Source organism: Coptis chinensis, chromosome 8, assembly GCF_015680905.1.
Source record: "Coptis chinensis isolate HL-2020 chromosome 8, ASM1568090v1, whole genome shotgun sequence".
Taxonomy (NCBI): domain Eukaryota; kingdom Viridiplantae; phylum Streptophyta; class Magnoliopsida; order Ranunculales; family Ranunculaceae; genus Coptis; species Coptis chinensis.
Window position 1 is genome coordinate 83,139,634 of NC_141463.1, and position 18,139 is coordinate 83,157,772.

Sequence of the window (18,139 nt, forward strand, 5' to 3'; positions counted from 1 at the left end):
ATCCAAGAAAAAATACGATTGTGAGTACATATTATATATATAATGAAGAAGATAAATAAAACAATTAAACTCACCATGGTATACCGATCAATATGTGGCTCTAACTCGAGAAACGATCATGAGGCACCTCGGGGAATGGAAATATAAGTAGGCTCCCATCGAGGTCCACACACGACAAACATCCGAGGATTACCGCGCATTACCGAGTCGGGCCGATATGCATTCGAGAGGTTGTGGGTTGTAAACAGCCGTATGGCGGATGAGGAATACGTAGCTCACGCGTCTCATCCCTTCCAGGCCCACAAACTTCGAAGTTGCTAGCCCGACCAACGGGGAGGCAACAAAGGACCCATGGAGACACCGGTTCCACCATCTATAATAATCGATCGCCTATCTACTCAACAACAAAAAAGAAGACGATCCGCCAAGGACCACCACCGGGCATGAACTTCATGAACTTGAATTCTACCCCACGACTTTGCATCACTAACATCGGCATAGGAGCACATGGAACTCCATAACGCCGGTCATCCGCCCTCCAACATCCGCCGCCACAACATTCAAACCCGATCCACGCGTCGCGGAAAAACAACTCGCGGACGTGACAACACACAAGCATCTTTGTATGCATTTGGATCGTCAAAGGCGATAGACAAACGCCAAGGTCTTCACTCAATAGATGACAATGATCTAATATCAATCTGAGCACGAGCCATACAAATATTATTCCTAATATGCCCTCTGTTACGAGTCAAGTGAGGCCCTGACCAACTAGCAAATCTAGGGCGAGTATCATGAATCATGTCTATGTTAGGACAAAGACATCGAAAAGTACTCATAAAACCAAATCTCTAAAAGTCCCGTGAATCCGCAACTGAGGACTTCTACTTAGAATGTCTTTGAAGCTTTATCTAACGCCGATATCAATGTGGCATATACTGAGCTACCCAGGTCATAATCCCTCATAGTATGCAAATCAGATACATAAGCATAATATCCCAGTCGTACCGTAGAATGACCATTGGGAAACAAAACATGCCCAATAAAAAACATCAAAAAAGCCCTAACATACTAATCAGCACCTCACTACCGGTAGATATCAAAGCTAACTCCTTTCGTGTATCGGGGATGCAAGAGGGGTTTCTGCGTGATTCTTAATATGAGATAGCTTAATCCCAGAAGAATCATAAGCATCCGCACCCAAACGAGGAAAACTCATAAGCATACTATCCATATTCTCATAATGTGTATGAAAAGGTATCGGTTGGCCTATACCGATACTCAACCCAGAAATCATAGTGAAGTCTAGTGGTGTGAACCCTAACTCCGCACAAGAAAAATGAAATGTATGAGTTCTACTCCACCATCTTTCTACTAAAGCTATGACCCCGCCCAATCAGCCTTCTCATAATCCGTGATCAATCAAAATACCCAAAGGTGTATACAAAATACTATCTCTAATATGTACAAACTCATCCAAACTCCTAATAACCTTCCACCACTCTCTAACACCAAGTAAAAGTCGATCTAACTTCGATAGTCAACAACATGCTCGATATTAAAAAAAAAATAATGCGTGATAAGATAAATAATTAATTGGTCCAACTCAACTAATTAATATTCAAAATATTTAATCAAAACTAATTAATTACCTGAGTATTAGCCACTGCACTCGACACGTGTTTTGTATCACGTGTAGAAGACACAACTTCCATATCAAGTGCTTCTCCAGGTGCAAATTGCCAATCGAAGTCGTTCATCTGATACTCCAGTACATAGAGATGTCTATCAGTCGGTGCGACATCCTCGGGTTCTTCTCCCCCACTGTCTTCTCCCCCACCGTATTGTACTTCCTCGGGTGTTTCTCCCCCATCGCCAATGTCATGTGTGTAATGCCAATCATCACCGTCAAAAGGTTCAAAGGGATCTATATAAAATTTCAAGAGTTTAGGTAGGTTTTTTTTTTTTTTTAAACTAAGGAGAGGGTTTTATGATTGTGAGAAGAGGTGAAAGTGACTGAACCGCGCGGCTTTGGAGCTGTTTATATAAAAGTAGCACGCGGTGTTCAGAAAACCGCGCAGTTTTGCCAAAACCGCGTGGGCTTGGGCCTGTCAGTTGGGCTTAGTGGCGCGGTTTTGACAAAACCGAATGGATTATATATGGCTGGTTTTGACAAAACCGCCGTAGTTGTTTGGTGTTTTTTATGTTGCTCCCGGCTGTTGCTTGGTGTTTTTGGTTTGGTGTTTTTAGTTCAAAATTTTGGTGTTTTTGGTTGCTCTGCTAAAGATGCTATTAGTGACTTATATATATCGGCCGGTGTACACCTTCACGCCAACTGGGCTGATTTTGGCGTGTTTGTGTAGGATGTTTGTGTAGATTTATAACAATGTAATGATATTAGATGCAGATCCTGAATTTTGAACTCAAATGCGTGATTCACTAGTCTTAGTTGTAAATTATCCTTAAGCACTCCCAACTTTGGGATTTAAGATGTTTCATGCTACATACAACTGTTTTCATAATGGATTGAATTTTGGAGCGGCTTATTAGCATTCCTCTTAAATCTATTCACGAGCAGAGCATGCCTGCTGTAGAACCCGATACAAGATTTGAAGGGCAGACCGCAAGATCTACTATCTATATAGTAAAGTAGAGACCTTTAAAAGAAGATTTTCTCTCTCCTATGTGGCACTCTAATATGAGAGTTAGTTTTTTCTCTATCCTATGTGGCATTTTAATATGAAAGATAGTATTTTCTAATAGCCTATAATCCTACGTATATTGAACCTCTTTGGACAATTTGAGTATATTTCTAATTCTTGTATTTAGAGAGTTTGAGTGTATTTCCAATTCTTATATATTTGATCAAATAAAAAAAAAATACTAAAAAAATAGATAATTTGTAGAAAATAATTTTCTATTACAAATCAAACACTTTTAGTATTCCAATTTTTATATATTTGATCAAATAAAAACAATTGCAAAAAAATAGGTGATTTGTATAAACTAATTCTCTATTACAAATCATACAATTTTAGTGTCTATGATAAAACACCAACTTATTTCAAATATATCCTTAACACGGCTTCAAAACATAGTTAAAAACAATTATACAAAAAATAACATCACAAAATATATAATAGAAAATGAAAAAAATAAAATAACAGCAAAGCAATAATGACAAATATTTTAAAATATATATAATATTGATTGAAACTAACATAAAAAAACAATTAATGGGGAACTGAAAACTGGATGCAAATGCATCGAACTAACCTCAAATAATATTTAACGGGAAATCGGAAACTGGATGCAAATGCAAACATTAAACTAATCTTAAAAATTAATTAATAGAAAATCAGAATATGGATAGAACTGCATTAAACTAACCTCAAAGAATAATTAACTGAAAATTAAAACTTGAATACAAATATATGAAACTAACATAAAAAAATAATTGCCAGAAAATCGAAAACTGGATGCAAATGCATTGAGCTAATCCTCAAAGATTAAATTAACGGAAAAAAAAGAATTTGGATGTAAATATTTAAAAAAAAAAAAAAATATATATATATATATATATATATATATATATATATATATATATATATATATATATATATATATATATATATATATATTACTGAATGAAACTAACGACAAAAAACAATTAATGGGGAACTGAAAACTGGATGCAAATGCAAACATTAAACTAATCTTAAAAAGTAATTAATAGAAAATTGGAATATGGATACAATTGCATTAAACTAACCTCAAAAAATAATTAACGGAAAATCAAAACTTGGATGCAAATACATCAAACTAACATAAAAAAAAAAAAAAATTGTCGGAAAATCTGAAATTGGATGCAAATGCATTGAGTTAACCCTCAAATATTAAATTAACGGGAAATCGGAAACTGGATGCAATTGCATTGAATTAACCTCAAAGAAAAATTAATTATAAATTGGAAATATAATGCAAATGCGTGGAACTAATCTTAAAAAATAATTAACGAGAAATCGGAAACCGGATGCAACTGCACTGAACTAATCTCAAAAAATAAACTGGATGCAAATGCATTGAACTAACCTCAAGAAATAATTAACTGGAAATCGGAAACTGGATGCAAATTCATTGAACTAACCTCAAACAATAATTAACGGGAAATCGGAAACTAGATGCAAATGCAACTTTATCAAATAATAAACGAGAAATCGAAACCGGATGCAAATGCATTAAAGTAATCTCATGAGTAATAATTAACGGAAATCAAGAGCTGGATGCAAATGCATTGAACCGACCTCAAAGAACAATTAACATGAAATTAGAAATTGGTTGCAAATGCAATCGAACTAACCAGGAAAGAATAATTAACGAAATCGAAACTGGATGCAACCGCATTGAATCGATCTCAAAAAATATAAATAACGGAATTGAAAATTGGATGCAACTGCATTAAACTAACCTCAAAAAATATAAATAACGGAAAATCGAAACCTGGATGCAAATGCATTGAACTAACCTCAAAACATAGTTGGGTTATATGTTGTGGGAATGTCTCGATAAGTATAGTTTTATATTTAAAATGATGTTTATCTTATCTATTTCCGTATGATTGGGAACTCTTTGCTATTCAAGTAGCTTAAATATATATAAACTTCACTTTATTAGGCAATCTCACAAAATTTCAATCAAACTTCTTTTATTAAACAACAAAATGAAGTTGAACGGTTTTATCAAAGGTGACCGAGTTCTTTTTTTTTAATAGAGAGTGAGGTTTTCACGTTATAAGAAATTTGGTTGAATGATAAATATAATATTAATATATAATAGTTCCCAAGATATTTGCAAATATTTTTCAGAATAATTAATATAACATTGAAGATTCCACATAGTGAGTCATGCATAATTTAAAGAATAATTAATGGGAAATCAAGAACTAGATAATCTTCGATGATCCCACATAGTAAATCAAGCATAATTTACATTTTCTGTCATGTTTGCAATGACACTACAGATGGATCAATAGAAATTGGTATTACACACCACATTGGATAATTAAAAGGAAATCGAAAATTGGATTCAAATACATAACTGAGCTCAAAGTTAAGAGTAATTAACGGGAAATCGGAAACTTTATGCAAATACAATAAATTAAACTCAAAAAGTAATTAACTAGAAATTAGAAACTAGATGCAATTGCATTAAACTAACGTCAGATAATAACTAACGGGAAATTAGAAATTGGATGCAAATCCTTGAAAAATATTTAACAGGAAATCAGAAACGGTATGCAAATACATCAAACAAACCTTAGATAATAATTAATGGGAAACTGGAAACTGGATGCAAATGCATTAAACTAAACTCAAAAAATAATTAACAGAAAATCGAAAACCGAATGCAACTGCATTGAACTAACCTCATAGAATAATTGGTGGGAAATTGGAAACTAAATGCAAATGCATTGAAATAATCTAAAAGAATAATTAACAGGAAATTAGAAACCATATATAATTACATCGAACTAACCTCAAAGCATAAATAATCATAAACTAGATGTAGATATATTAAACTAACCTTAAAGAGTTATTAACAGGAAATCGGAAACTGGATCCAAATGCAATGAACTAATCTCAAAGACTAATTAACGAAACATTGAAAAATGGATGAAACTGCACTGAACTAACCTAAATGAATAATTAATGGAAAATTATAAATTTGATGTAACTGCATTGAACTAACCTCAAAAAATAATTAACGGGAAATCGGAAACTTGATACAAATGCATTGAACTAACCTCAAAGAACAATTAACATAAAATCGAAAATTGGATGCAACTGCATTGAACTAACATCAAAGAATAATTAATGAAAAACCAAAAATTGGATGCAACTGCATTAAACTAAAATCAGAGATTAAATAACGGAAAATCAAAAATTGGATGTAAATGTATTGAAATAACCTAAAAAAATAGTTAACTGGAAATCGAAAGTCGGATGTAACTACATCACACTAACCTCAAAGCATAAATGTCCGCTTTTTTAGCCTTCTCACATAAGTAATTACGAGTAATTAGGAACCTAAAACGAAAGTGAGTTTATAAAAAGACTCTTACATATATGCAAACTCAGATAGAAATTGTAAACTATCGAACTAACCTAGAAAAACAATTAACGGAAATCGTAAACCTGGATGGATGTATTGAACTAACCTCAAAGAGTAATTACGGAGATTGGAACCCGGATGCAAATGCAATGAACTAATTTCAAATACTAATTAACGAAACATCTAAAACCCGGATGCAACTATCTTCAATTAACCTTAATAAATAACTAACGAGAAATCATAAAGTGGATGCAATTGCACTGAACTAACCTCAAATAATAATTAACAGAAAATCGGAAACTTGATGCAACTGCATTGAACTAACCTCAAAGAATAATTAATGAGAAATTGGAAACCGGATGCAACGTAATACATTAAACTAACATCAAAGAATAATTAATGGAAAATCAGAAACTTGATGCAAATGCATTGAACTAATAACCCTAAAACATATTTGTATTATATGTAGGGGGAATAAATGTTTCGACAAATATAATTTTGCATTTCAAGTAGTGTTTATTATAATTCTTTTATTGTGATTGGGAATGTCTTGCTATTCAAGTAGCTTCAATATTATCTTCGCCACATTGGGCATTCTCACAAAACTTCAATCAAACTTCTAATATTAAACCTAACAATAAAAAGAAGTCGATGAGTTTTATCAAGGTTTGATGCTTTATTTTTATAGAGAGTGGTGCAAGAAATTTAAATGAGTAATTAATATAATTTTCATATTTCATAGCTATGCATAGTTGCTAATATTTTTTAGAATAATTTAATATAACGACACTCATTCATTCGTAGGACACGTTCATGTGATAAATCTTTTCAAGTGGGAGTAATGTATTCTTTGAGGATATAGAAACAATCAATCTGTTTTAGTGATTTGTACACATTAGTACGTAAGCCAAATAGTGATGATTTACCGCTAAATCACCATAAATCTAATAAAACTATTATACAAGCTAGATCGAAGTTTAAGATAATTTCATTTGAAAATTACGGATTAATATTATAAACCACAAAAGTGAAGAGGCTATTCAATTTGATCCTTAGTTTCCAAGTACTTATGCACCATGCATATCGCTGCTCATTAACGTCTTCGGTTTATTTTCAATAAAAATATATTCTGATTCGAAAATTTGCCGCTAAATCATCATAAATCTAATAAAACTATTATACAAGCTAGATCAAGTTTAAGATAATTCTATTTAAAAATTACGGTGGCAAATTTTGAATCATAATATATTTTATTGAAAATAAACCAAAATACGTTAATGACCAACGATTATAGTGCTTTAAGTACTTGAAACTAAGGGATCAAATTGAGATAGCCTATTCAAAGATACAAAATTTGTGTGAGACATCTTGTAAAGCCTTTTCAGCATACAAAATATTCAATAGATCCCGGGCGTATGCCCGGGTCCAAAATCTAGTTTCTTTCTAAAAATATTATTGAAGCAAGCTACTTGTGCCATTTCTGAAATGGGTCTAACCAGCCTTTTAGGCGTGGCTGATTGAAGGATTGCCGGATTGGTATATGCATACAAGGCTCCTAGCAAAGTCACTAGGAAGTGGGAACAACATTTGTTTAATTTCTGAACAGCAGCGCATCTATCTCAGATAAAGAAAAGTCAGTCGGGCAAAACATTAGATCGTTCACCTGAGGAATAGGCAGTCAGGCCAACCTTTCTGTATAATCACTCAAAAGTAAAAAAGGAGAAAGACACACTGCTTGTGTTGAAATTTTAAACAGACGTTGGATAATGGAATAATCCAGTTCAATTGACTGAGCCACCACATGCCAATGACCATTTTAAGAAAGTGTCGAATACTTCAGCAGTAGAAATTATTTGTAAAAATTTCAGCAAATCAGTGCTATGTGCCTATGACTCTCATCATTTGTACATCTAATAAGAGCTACCGTAAATGATGAGTTGAGAGGAGTGGTGAAACTACTGCATTAATAATTCTCAAAAAACGTTTAGCTAGTATACTAATGTTACAGACTGAAGAAACAATAGTAAAAAGTTAAATTCAACTAAAGCTGCCCTAGCAAGAGTGTAGAAATCTAGTAACAGAAACCCCCTCCAGCAACTTCATTAAAAGATGGAGTGGAGCTGCCTCCCAAGTTTGTCACGAAACTTCACCCACAACCTATTGATGTATACAACTAGGTACTACAACTGAATGTAAAATGGAGGAAAGGAACACCATAGTTCCCACATTTCTGCAAACCCAGTTACGCAATGAGATTATCTTTAACCCATAGAATGCAACAAAAAAGCATTTGGCACCCTTGATGCACATGCTACCTTGAAAAAGCTTCTCTAACTGAATCGACCACCTCTTGCCTGTTTAAAATTGATATTTACTATGTAAGAATAATAGCGGTACCTATTCATAACAGAATTCTAGATCAGGGCAGTCTTAATACTAAGAGGTACATCAATAAAATCATAATTTTCTCATGATCAAACAAATATTCGTCTTTATACCAAGGTATGTAATGGCAAAAGTTGTTTGAGCGCAAGAACCATTGTGAATGATTAGGCCCATGTCAACAAATAAAGACATAAATCAAATAAAAAGAAAAAAAATGTGAAGAAGTAGGATAGAAAAAGAGAGTACCTATATAGTATCATTCCTTATTCACGACTTGAGGAACTTTAATGTAAGGATCATCGTAGTTTGGAACAGCAGCTAATATGGCCTCTCTGATTTTCAGAGACAGGAATATTCAGTTTAAGAAGTAAAGCGGATATGAAACAAGCTTTCTAGAAGACAACAACTATCTCGCCTACCTATTCTCAAAAGTTTCAGGTGTATCTTGTCGCAGGTTGTCCCCTTCGGCATCTGAAAGCAGTTTTTGAAATGTGAGAAAAGGACCAAAATCACGTAGCCATTAACAAGCGGATAACTAGCACCAATAAAAGGTACAAGTGGCCGAGCAAACTCTGGCATCCATAAATTCCACAATCTCTATTAGTAAAATACACCATAATTAACCTGGCCTTTTAAATTAGACCAGCCTTTTTTCTACCGCCTAATACCCCTAATTTAATACAAAAAAATATTATTCAATGTCTTTAAAAAGGACTATTTCGTCATTTAATTTTGTATTTCCATTTATACCCTTCAATTACAACATACTGACAAAGGAGTTTTATGTAAATTAAGGGCAAAAACCAAATTCACGCCTCTATATTGACATGTACGCGGTTTTTGCCACTTAACTACCATTAATACTCACTTCAATTACCATTAATACCCACTTAACTATCATTAATACTGAGTTCTTCCAACTTCCCCTCATTTCTTCATAGGTAGGCCTTTTTGTTTCCAAACACAAATCCAGATAATACCAAATATTCATTTTTTAAGTTGTCGATTTCAGTCGCGTTTCTATTTTACATAATTTGAAAGATTAAGTGAAAAAACAAGAGATAAGATAGAGAAAAAGCACCTCTTTGATCGCAGCCGGCATTGCTTTGCTTGCTTCCACTTCAGAGCTAGGTATAAGAGAATAAGCTGGCGGTTAGCTTACCTTTTTCCTTGGAGAGCTGGAGACAGACATACTTTCTTTTAGCCGAGCTCGATCCAGTAATTCCTGCTCATTTTCGGATCTGATCTTCGAAATGGCTCTTAACGAGACCTGATCTAGCCCAACTTCAGAGTTTTGGGATTTAGGTGGCCAGGTAAGCGACATAAGCTCCTCGTGCAAGTTTGTAGGTCACGGACTTCTGTCATTGTGATGCATAAATTTGCATTGAAAGGTTGGTCTGCGCACAATTTGGGAAAAATATTATGATGAGGCACATGCTGTAATTTATGTGATCGATGCTGCTTGTCCGTCTCGCTTCGAAGATTCAGTACTTCTATGATCATCTATACTTCTATGTACATACGCTGTTTTGTAATGTTCTTTCAAATTTAATTCAGCAGTGATTATGACCATTGCCAAGCCCCAATTTCAGGTGTTGTTGTTAGATGAGGTTACAGTTGATCTTGATGTTGTTGAAAGGATGGATTTGCTTGAGTTTTTTAAGGAAGAGTGTGAACAGGTATGTGTAATAAGTTCCAACACTGAAATGCTGATTGCTAAATTGAGTAAATTCTTTCCCATTTAATTTGGATGTTTTAACTCCCATTCAGAGAGGAGCAACAATTGTCTATGCAACACATATATTTGATGGGTTGGAGACATGGGCCACAGATGTAGCGTACATCCAGGATGGAGAATTGAGAAGGTGGCAGAAGCTCGTTGAGCTTCCTGAATTTAAGAATGCCAGCAATCTTCTTTCTGTGGTTGAGTCCTGGCTCCGCTCTGAAACTAAGCGGGAAAATAAACTTGTAGCCGCTTCTCCCCAATTTAAAAAGGCTTCCGCCTTTGATAACTCTCCTTTCAGATCATCTAGGCACATGGCCTACTACCGCTAATATTGTTTTCGGTTATTCAGGATAAAGGTCTATAGGTCAGATCCTGTCTTTAAAAATAACATTGTACTGATTTGGTGTTTCTCCATATAGGCAGCATGAGTGAGTTATTTGAGGTCATTGTTCTTTTCACGTCGCTTCTTACAGCAACTATGGTCATTGAATTTAGGTGTTTATCAGCGGGCATAATGCCAAATCTTGATTCTTCTAATGGTTTAGAAGTTCGGAAAAACATGTTGGTAATTAATTGTATTATGCCCTGTGTGTAGTTTACTGTTGCCTATTTGTTTATGTTGTTAAGTTGTTGATATATGTTCGGGAACAATCAAATATCTGATTCTAACCTTAAGGAAGGTTTGAAAACCATTTGTTTCTAGCGTGGTCGTCGAGGAAGGAGCCCATCAAGAGCCTACGGTCAAGACAATTGGATTTGACTTTACCTTATTGTTATTGTTGTACAAAGATGACAGAGTAAGGTATGCTGATAAATTTCCAGTACTGGTTTTTGCTTTATGCTTCCAATTCCGGTTAGATCGAACAGAACTAAAGAAGGACTTCTGACAAATTTCGCTGTTATGCGTGGTGGTTTCTAGCGTGGTCGTCGACATGGGAGGAAGGAACCCATCAAAAGCCTACGGTCAAGACAATTCAGGTAGGCCTTTTTGTTTCCAAACACTAAATCATTTGCCTGTGATTTTGGTTTGCGAGTATAATCATTGTTAGTATTAGTTTGGATGATTTTTGGATTTTTGGATTGTTTCATTGTGGTTTATGTGTTTTTTATTTGGGTTTGTCTTTGTTTTGTAGATGGAATGGGGACTGCGGAATGGAGAGCTGCTAAGAGTCTGGCTTATTATAAGCGCGGTGATTATGTACATGGATTGAAGGTGAGGGGAATTTTATTTTATTGTGGTTATTATGTTCTTTACATTAAGCACACACACATAGTAACACAACACACATTAAGCGTGTAAATCAGTGGAAGGTGGCAGTACTATTAGTTGTTTAGTCATGTTCTTAGGGGTTTGACTTGCCCACTATAAAAACGGGTAAGGGGCTCTGAATGTGTACTGATTAGAAGTATACCTTCTAAGTCTGTCAATGAGTAGGTGCAGCCTTTAGTGTGGGGAACATGTCAGAATGTCTGTTAGAACCGTATCAACTGGTGCTGGTTCTCAAATTTGAATTAGAAAGAGTTCAGTTGTTCAGTTGTTCAGATGTCCAGATGTTACTACATTAGTTCAGATGTTTTCCCACCCGTAGCTTTGGAGGACTCTTTTCAGTGTAACTCAAAGGATTTTGTTTGAGCAATTGCCACTGCTCCACATGGATATTCCTTGCCACATGAGGACAATTTTTATGCTCATGCACTTTATGGAGGGCCTCTCCACCTCTTGCGATCCCAAGACTCCCCATGAGTCCTATACTAACTAAGTGAATAGTAAGAAGGTGTTAGTTTAGAAATTGGTATGCTTCTTAGATGACATCATGGAAACAATGATAAAAAATAGTTATTATTTTAGCATGACTATAATTGATCTGTGAGCTATGTGCCTCTTACCCTGTATTTTGATATGGAGGATTGCCTGGGTAAGAGGTTTGGTACTACTTTGGTGTAAATAACTTAAATGGTAGTCTCGTGGTTTAAAGAAGAAGAGGGGTGTGATCTGTGAACATAATGGTGGGAGGCAGACATACCGTGTTGTGAGATGCAGTTATGGATTTATCTAATAACAATTGTTGGGTTAGTCTGTGTGTTTTTGTACTTAACTTAGAAAATACATAATGGATCTTTAGCTCAAATGGGAGAGCTCTTGGGAGTTGGAGTGCCATCTTCATGCATCCCAGGTGATGGTGGTTCAAATCCACCGGGATCCTTTTTCTTTCTTCACAGAATCTCATCCAATCCCCCTCTCTACTCACAGATGATTGGGCTCACAATACCAACCTCTGGCACAGCATTCATTCAGGGCATGGACATAAGAACTGACATGAACAAAATATATACCAGTATGGGTGTATGCCCTCAGCACGAGTAAGCAACTACTATTGATATTTTTCTTCAAAGAACTTTGAATCTTAGTTCTCAAATAATGACATTATTACAGCCTTTTTTTTTTTCTGATGAAAGTCTTTTCTAATTATATCCAGCCTTCTCTGGGAAAAGCTAACCGGGAGGGAGCATCTGCTCTTCTATGGAAGACTGAAGAATCTCAAGGGTTCTGCCTTGACACAAGTAAATTTTTGCCATGTCATCCCTGTTTTGCTTGCTCACCTTTGGCTTATGATTTTGAAGATGGCACATTACACATATGGTTATCTGCTGAGAACAGTTAATTATTAAGTAATTAACTGAGTAAATTTGACAAAATGCATGGGTGTCGGATCTTTATCTCAAGAAATTTATTGTTGTAAATGACCACATTGAGCAGCTCTTTTGTTTTGTTCTGTCAAGAATAGGATGAGAGGGAAATGCGCACACACAAGTTCTGTATATGTTGCCTTTTAGGTACTTCTTTTGACTGCAACATTCATTGAGGGAATTCACTTATGCTCATTTACTTACTCATCTATTCTTGATATTCCTTTTGCATGAAGCACTTCCTCTGCAATGCGTTTATTTGAATAGAAAATAACTGAATGATCTAACACCAGTGTACATAAAATCCATCTACACTAAGGATTTGTGAAGCCAGGTTTTGTACTCATGTTCTGTTGGCCCTTCACAATCTCATGAAAACTTTTTGGGAGGGCTGTGAACTGTAATAGTTTATACTATTAGTATATTGGTAATAGGGTTCTACAATAATTTACAATTGAAATAGTAAAATCCTAATGGCACTTAGGTGAAGTTTCTATGTGGAGGTGTAATTTTACACCCCCATTGGAGATGCCCTAAGGTATTCTGTTATTTTGTTCCTCACTTTCTGGGCAAGTGAGACACCTCCTGTATCTATTTTATTATTTTATTTAGTGACGAAGCATCTATTTACAAAATAACAAAAAACCTAATATGTTGTAGCGCCGAGTTTCTGCCCGAGCTGGCATGCTGGGCGTCCTTGTTAGACCCTAGGTACGTTTGTTGTGCTGTCCTGCATCAGCTCACTGGACAGAATAATAAAGGGGACTTAAGTAAGCTGAAAACTATATATTCAGTGTGGAATAGAAGGAAGCTAGCAGAAACAAGTTAATACTTGTTGAAGTTACAATGTTTGCCAGCTTGAAGCTTAAGTTTTTAAAGTCTGAACCTCTGAATTTTGCATTTGTTTTCTGTTTATTTGCTTCAGGCAGTGGAAGAGTCGCTAAAAAACTTTAATCTGTTTCATGGAGGTGTGGGAGACAAACGAACTCACAAGTACAGTGGAGGGATGAAGAGGAGGCTTAGTGTTGCCATTTCTCTGATTGGGGATCGAAAGTATGTTGGCCTCACTCTCTATTCCAAGTCATCTCAAAGCTAAGCCTCGCGGCTTAAATAGTTACTCTCCTATAACTTTTCTTACGGTATATTCCATGATATTTTTGCAAGGTTGTCTACATGGATGAGCCCAGTAGTGAACTAGATCCAGCTTCACCAAAACCTCTTATGGAATGTCGTAAAGCGAGCAAAGCAGAACCGTGCAATTATTCTGACCAGTAAGCCTATTCGTTCTGTATGACATACTTGCATAATTGAAAAGGAAGTGGATACTTGAGGATTATATATCTGTCATGTCTTTACTTGCAACTACGCTTTTCAAGTTTTCAGGCATTTGTATCTGCACTTCATGTTTTAATGTTTAGTATATTTGTGTGACTGTCTTTTTTCCGACTAACTCTTTGATAGATGCATTCTGATGGTTTCAGCACATTCAATGCAAGAGGCAGAGGTACTATGCGACCGATTGGGTATTTTTGTTGATGGAAAATTTGAGTGCATTGGAAATCCAAAAGAGGTATGTTTATGGTAGTGTGATTGTGTATGGTTGTATGCGTGCATGTGGTTCTGCATTTTGCATGATTATGGGAGTGTGGACTGTGGACTCTTGTGGGTGTTGTGTGGACTGTGGACTCTTGTGGGTGTTGTGTGGACTGATGTGTGTATGTGGTGAATGGTGTGCGTGTGTGTAGACGTGTAGTGACTGGTGTGTGTGTGTGTATGTGGACTGGTGGTGACTGTTGTGTGTGTGGTGGTGGTGGTGACTGTTGTGTGTGTGGTGGTGACTGCTGTGTGTGTGGTGAGGACTGCTGTGTGTGGTGGTGTGTGTGTCAACTGGTGGTGTGTGTAGTGACTGGTGGTGGTGTGTGTGGACTGGTAGTGACTGGTGGTGTGTAATGCTGCTGATGTTGGGTGTTGCTGCTCTGTTGCTGATGTTACTGCTGGGTGCTGCTGCTGCTCCAGCTTGGGTGTTAATTTAAATGTGTACAATACAACAACAACAGCAGCCCAATGTGTGGTAGCAGCATCAACAATTCAATCTGCAGCGGCCACATCAAGTAAATATGTACCAGCCACTGCAAGGTAATGACAATGGGAGAGGCCGAGGTAGGGGAGCAAGAGGAAGAAGGGGTCGGTAGGGGGTGGGCAAAATAGTTTAGTGAAGAAGGACCATAACACCAGCGCAATCAAACCATGCCCCTGTCTAAAACCATTCTACGTACAAGCATACAAGACTCAGCTAAGGGTGGTGGATCAATCAGCTGCGTGTCAGTGTTATTTCCACATCATGGTGACTCCATCGAACAGAAGGTGATTTCCTTTTTACTTTGCATTTACGTCGACACTATAACAGCTCAACTATATGCCCCCTGCTCTTATTGTTTTTCATGAACTTCCTCTTAAAAACATTGTCAGTTATACATGTCGTCTTGGGTTTGGATTCAACCTGTATAGGTAATTTAGTTTCCAATAGGAATATCATTCGATATCAAGCCATTCATAAAGCCAAGGCTCCATGGACACATAACTTGAATTTTGGACCGAGATACTAGCAAGGGATCACCTACAGAATGCACAAAGGGGAAGCCATGTAGACTGAGATGCACTGGGACATCGAAGCACACAGAATACAGTGTCAAAGACAGAGAAAGTAATTATGAGAGTTTGTTTGGGTAGGAATATTTTCGCCTCAGTATTACTGAATACCGTACAGAGAATTCTCATAGGAATGTCTATCAAAGGTGTGCCTGTTCTCAAAGGAAGCAAGCCAAGTGTTTGCCAAAGTTTGTCTGTAAACACAATCTTGAGTACTATCCATAAAATGCCCATATGACCAATATTTCACAAAAGTAACAACAAATCAATGTATGAATCTTTGCTCTTATCTTTCTTTTACCTAAGTTTGTCTTATAATATTTTTTCTTTCAAATTTATGCCTAAGTGTATGTAAAGATGTTTTCTTGGTTTTAATGATTATATTACAATTTATCCACAGAGTGTCATAAAAAAGAAGTATGGTCAGGATGCAACCAATGTTGGTGATGAAGGTGGATTTGCTCCCAATATCCAGGTTAAATGCAGCTATACTTGACGTCGTTGTCTTCATTTTTCTGGAAATGCAACAATCATTTCTTTTATTTGTGTTGTTAACTCTTCTTTCTTTCATGCTTTATATTCGGAGATCACATAGCGAGCGTAATCTGGGACCGCAAATTGGCGAGATCTTACAGAGAATGGGACTAAATAGTAGTTGTTAACAAAGTCATTTCCACCACAAGTGAAGAGAACAAGTGCTTCGTTCACCAGTCTTTTGGCCTGAACAGTGCCAATGAGTGCACCCACTCTTTGCTGATACTGCTGGAAATACTTAATTTGCTGGCCAATCCTGATTATGTTTACCTGCATAATAGTGTGTCATCCATTACGACGTATTTATTAGATAGGTTTTTTTGGCGCTAAGTGAGCAAGTTTAATTTATAATGTAAATACACTAAGTACAGTTCCATTTCGGATTAGTATTATTAGATAAGGTTCGGTGGTGTGGGTATTAGAATTTGAAATGTGAGGCTTCTTACAAATTGGATTCCAGTGTCGTTGAGGACTCCAATCCCAGCAGAGGCAAAGTTAGCACCAACCAGTAGTCTCCGTCCAGTTAGCTATGGGCTTAAGTATGACATAGTAGGTTCTTCACCAATTGACTGCCCTGATTTACATATATAATTATGGCATGTGTTAGTATATATAACATAGTTCTAAATTTAAGTAATAAAGCACTTTCAAATAAATTATACTAAAAAGGGAATTGGAAAACAAAAAATTACTAAAGTACTTGGCCTTTGCTCAAATATGGAGCAGTACTTCCATTAACTTTACAGTCTGCGTACTATAGAGTATAGACACAAACTATAAATGTACTCCAATCAAAAGAATCTCAAAATATAAAATGCAGCACATGAAAAATGAGAGATATTTTACTGATAATATCAGGGATGTTGAGTCTATTGGAGAAACGGCCAGTTGCACGATGAGTGGGATAGTCGATTCCATATGGATAAGCGTCGAAAGCCGCGGCGATTGTTAATGAGATAGTTGTTGTTGCCACTATCCACAAGTGAATCGCCAAATACAAAAATGCATCGCCTGCTTGAGGATCAAAAATGCCCAACACTATAACTACACTAATTACCATGGAAGCAACAAAAGCGAAGAGTTCTCCATAGTGTGTTCAAATGTCCGAATAAACAATGTTGAAACACGTAAATCTCTTGAACTATCGTGTTTCAACACACTCAACTCACACGCATCTGGAATGGTGGTTTGATATCGTCTTTTGGTTGTAAACAAAACACAGTTGCAAGTTAATATTTATTGGGGGTAGGTTAAGCGTGTCCGTATGAAGGCAAGTTGAGTACGTACCGGCTATCCGCCATCCCAAAAATCTTTTCCTTTTAAAGTGCAATTCTGCATTGATTTCCATATGGTTTGGGGTGACAACCGTAAGAGCTATCCACTTATTTATAGGCAGGCCAAAAGAGGTACTAACATCTGCGACATCTATCAATAAAGATAAAAAGAGGATAAAGGGATTCTTACTAATCACTCAAACCTCACGGTATCCGTTGTAGTTTTGAATATTTTCATGGTGGCTACACTAAAACTTTTGGAAGCAAATTCCAAATCTTAGGTTCTTCCATGTTAGTTTTGAAGCAAGATTAAAAATGAAATTCTCTTGGTTGTTTTAACCCATGCATCTTCTACTTGCGCAGCTTTTGCAAACTCTTTCGATTCGGGGACATGACTTCGATGGGGGTGGTAGTGGAATTGGAGGTGACGAAGAAAGTAGCGATTGGGGTTTCATGAGCATTGGTTAAGGACAGTCAAAAATATGATTAATGGGTTCCAGTTGGTCTTTGGACCTCAACCGTTTTCTAGCACCAACAAAAGATGCATCATTTGTAAAAGGTTTCCCTCCCGGTATTAAAATCACATGGAGAGCCAACATAACGGTAATTACTTATGGAAAACAATTACGCATTTGTGAACTCTCATCAAGTCTCCCATCGGTGGGAAAGAGTTAGCACACCGCAAAGGGGCCTCTCAAGGCTACAAGCCCAACCACGGTATGCACATTTACTCGCCTACTCATCGGTAAATCTCTTCCATACTTGAATCATG

General features: G+C 36.3%; 1 long non-coding RNA gene and 3 pseudogenes across 2 annotated transcripts; 2 read left to right on the forward strand and 2 right to left on the reverse strand.

Annotated features, from left to right (window-relative positions):
* Positions 1 to 8,058: 8,058 nt before the first annotated feature.
* Positions 8,059 to 9,015, reverse strand: LOC147483561 (uncharacterized). Its single transcript, XR_015205913.1, has 3 exons — positions 8,916 to 9,015; positions 8,743 to 8,828; positions 8,059 to 8,465 (listed from the first exon to the last, which is right to left on the reverse strand). It is a non-coding gene; the product is annotated as an uncharacterized LOC147483561 (long non-coding RNA).
* A 426-nt stretch (positions 9,016 to 9,441) lies between these two features.
* LOC147483562 (ABC transporter A family member 8-like) lies at positions 9,442 to 16,035 on the forward strand (annotated as a pseudogene). Its single transcript, XR_015206069.1, has 12 exons — positions 9,442 to 9,809; positions 10,089 to 10,175; positions 10,267 to 10,586; positions 10,926 to 11,024; positions 11,142 to 11,200; positions 11,356 to 11,435; positions 12,474 to 12,583; positions 12,700 to 12,784; positions 13,836 to 13,967; positions 14,075 to 14,181; positions 14,392 to 15,274; positions 15,960 to 16,035. The product of XR_015206069.1 is annotated as an ABC transporter A family member 8-like (transcript).
* On the forward strand, positions 10,062 to 10,551 carry LOC147483563 (ABC transporter I family member 19 pseudogene; annotated as a pseudogene).
* Positions 16,036 to 16,126: 91 nt separating the features above from the next.
* On the reverse strand, positions 16,127 to 17,441 carry LOC147483564 (GDSL esterase/lipase LTL1-like; annotated as a pseudogene).
* Positions 17,442 to 18,139: the final 698 nt, after the last annotated feature.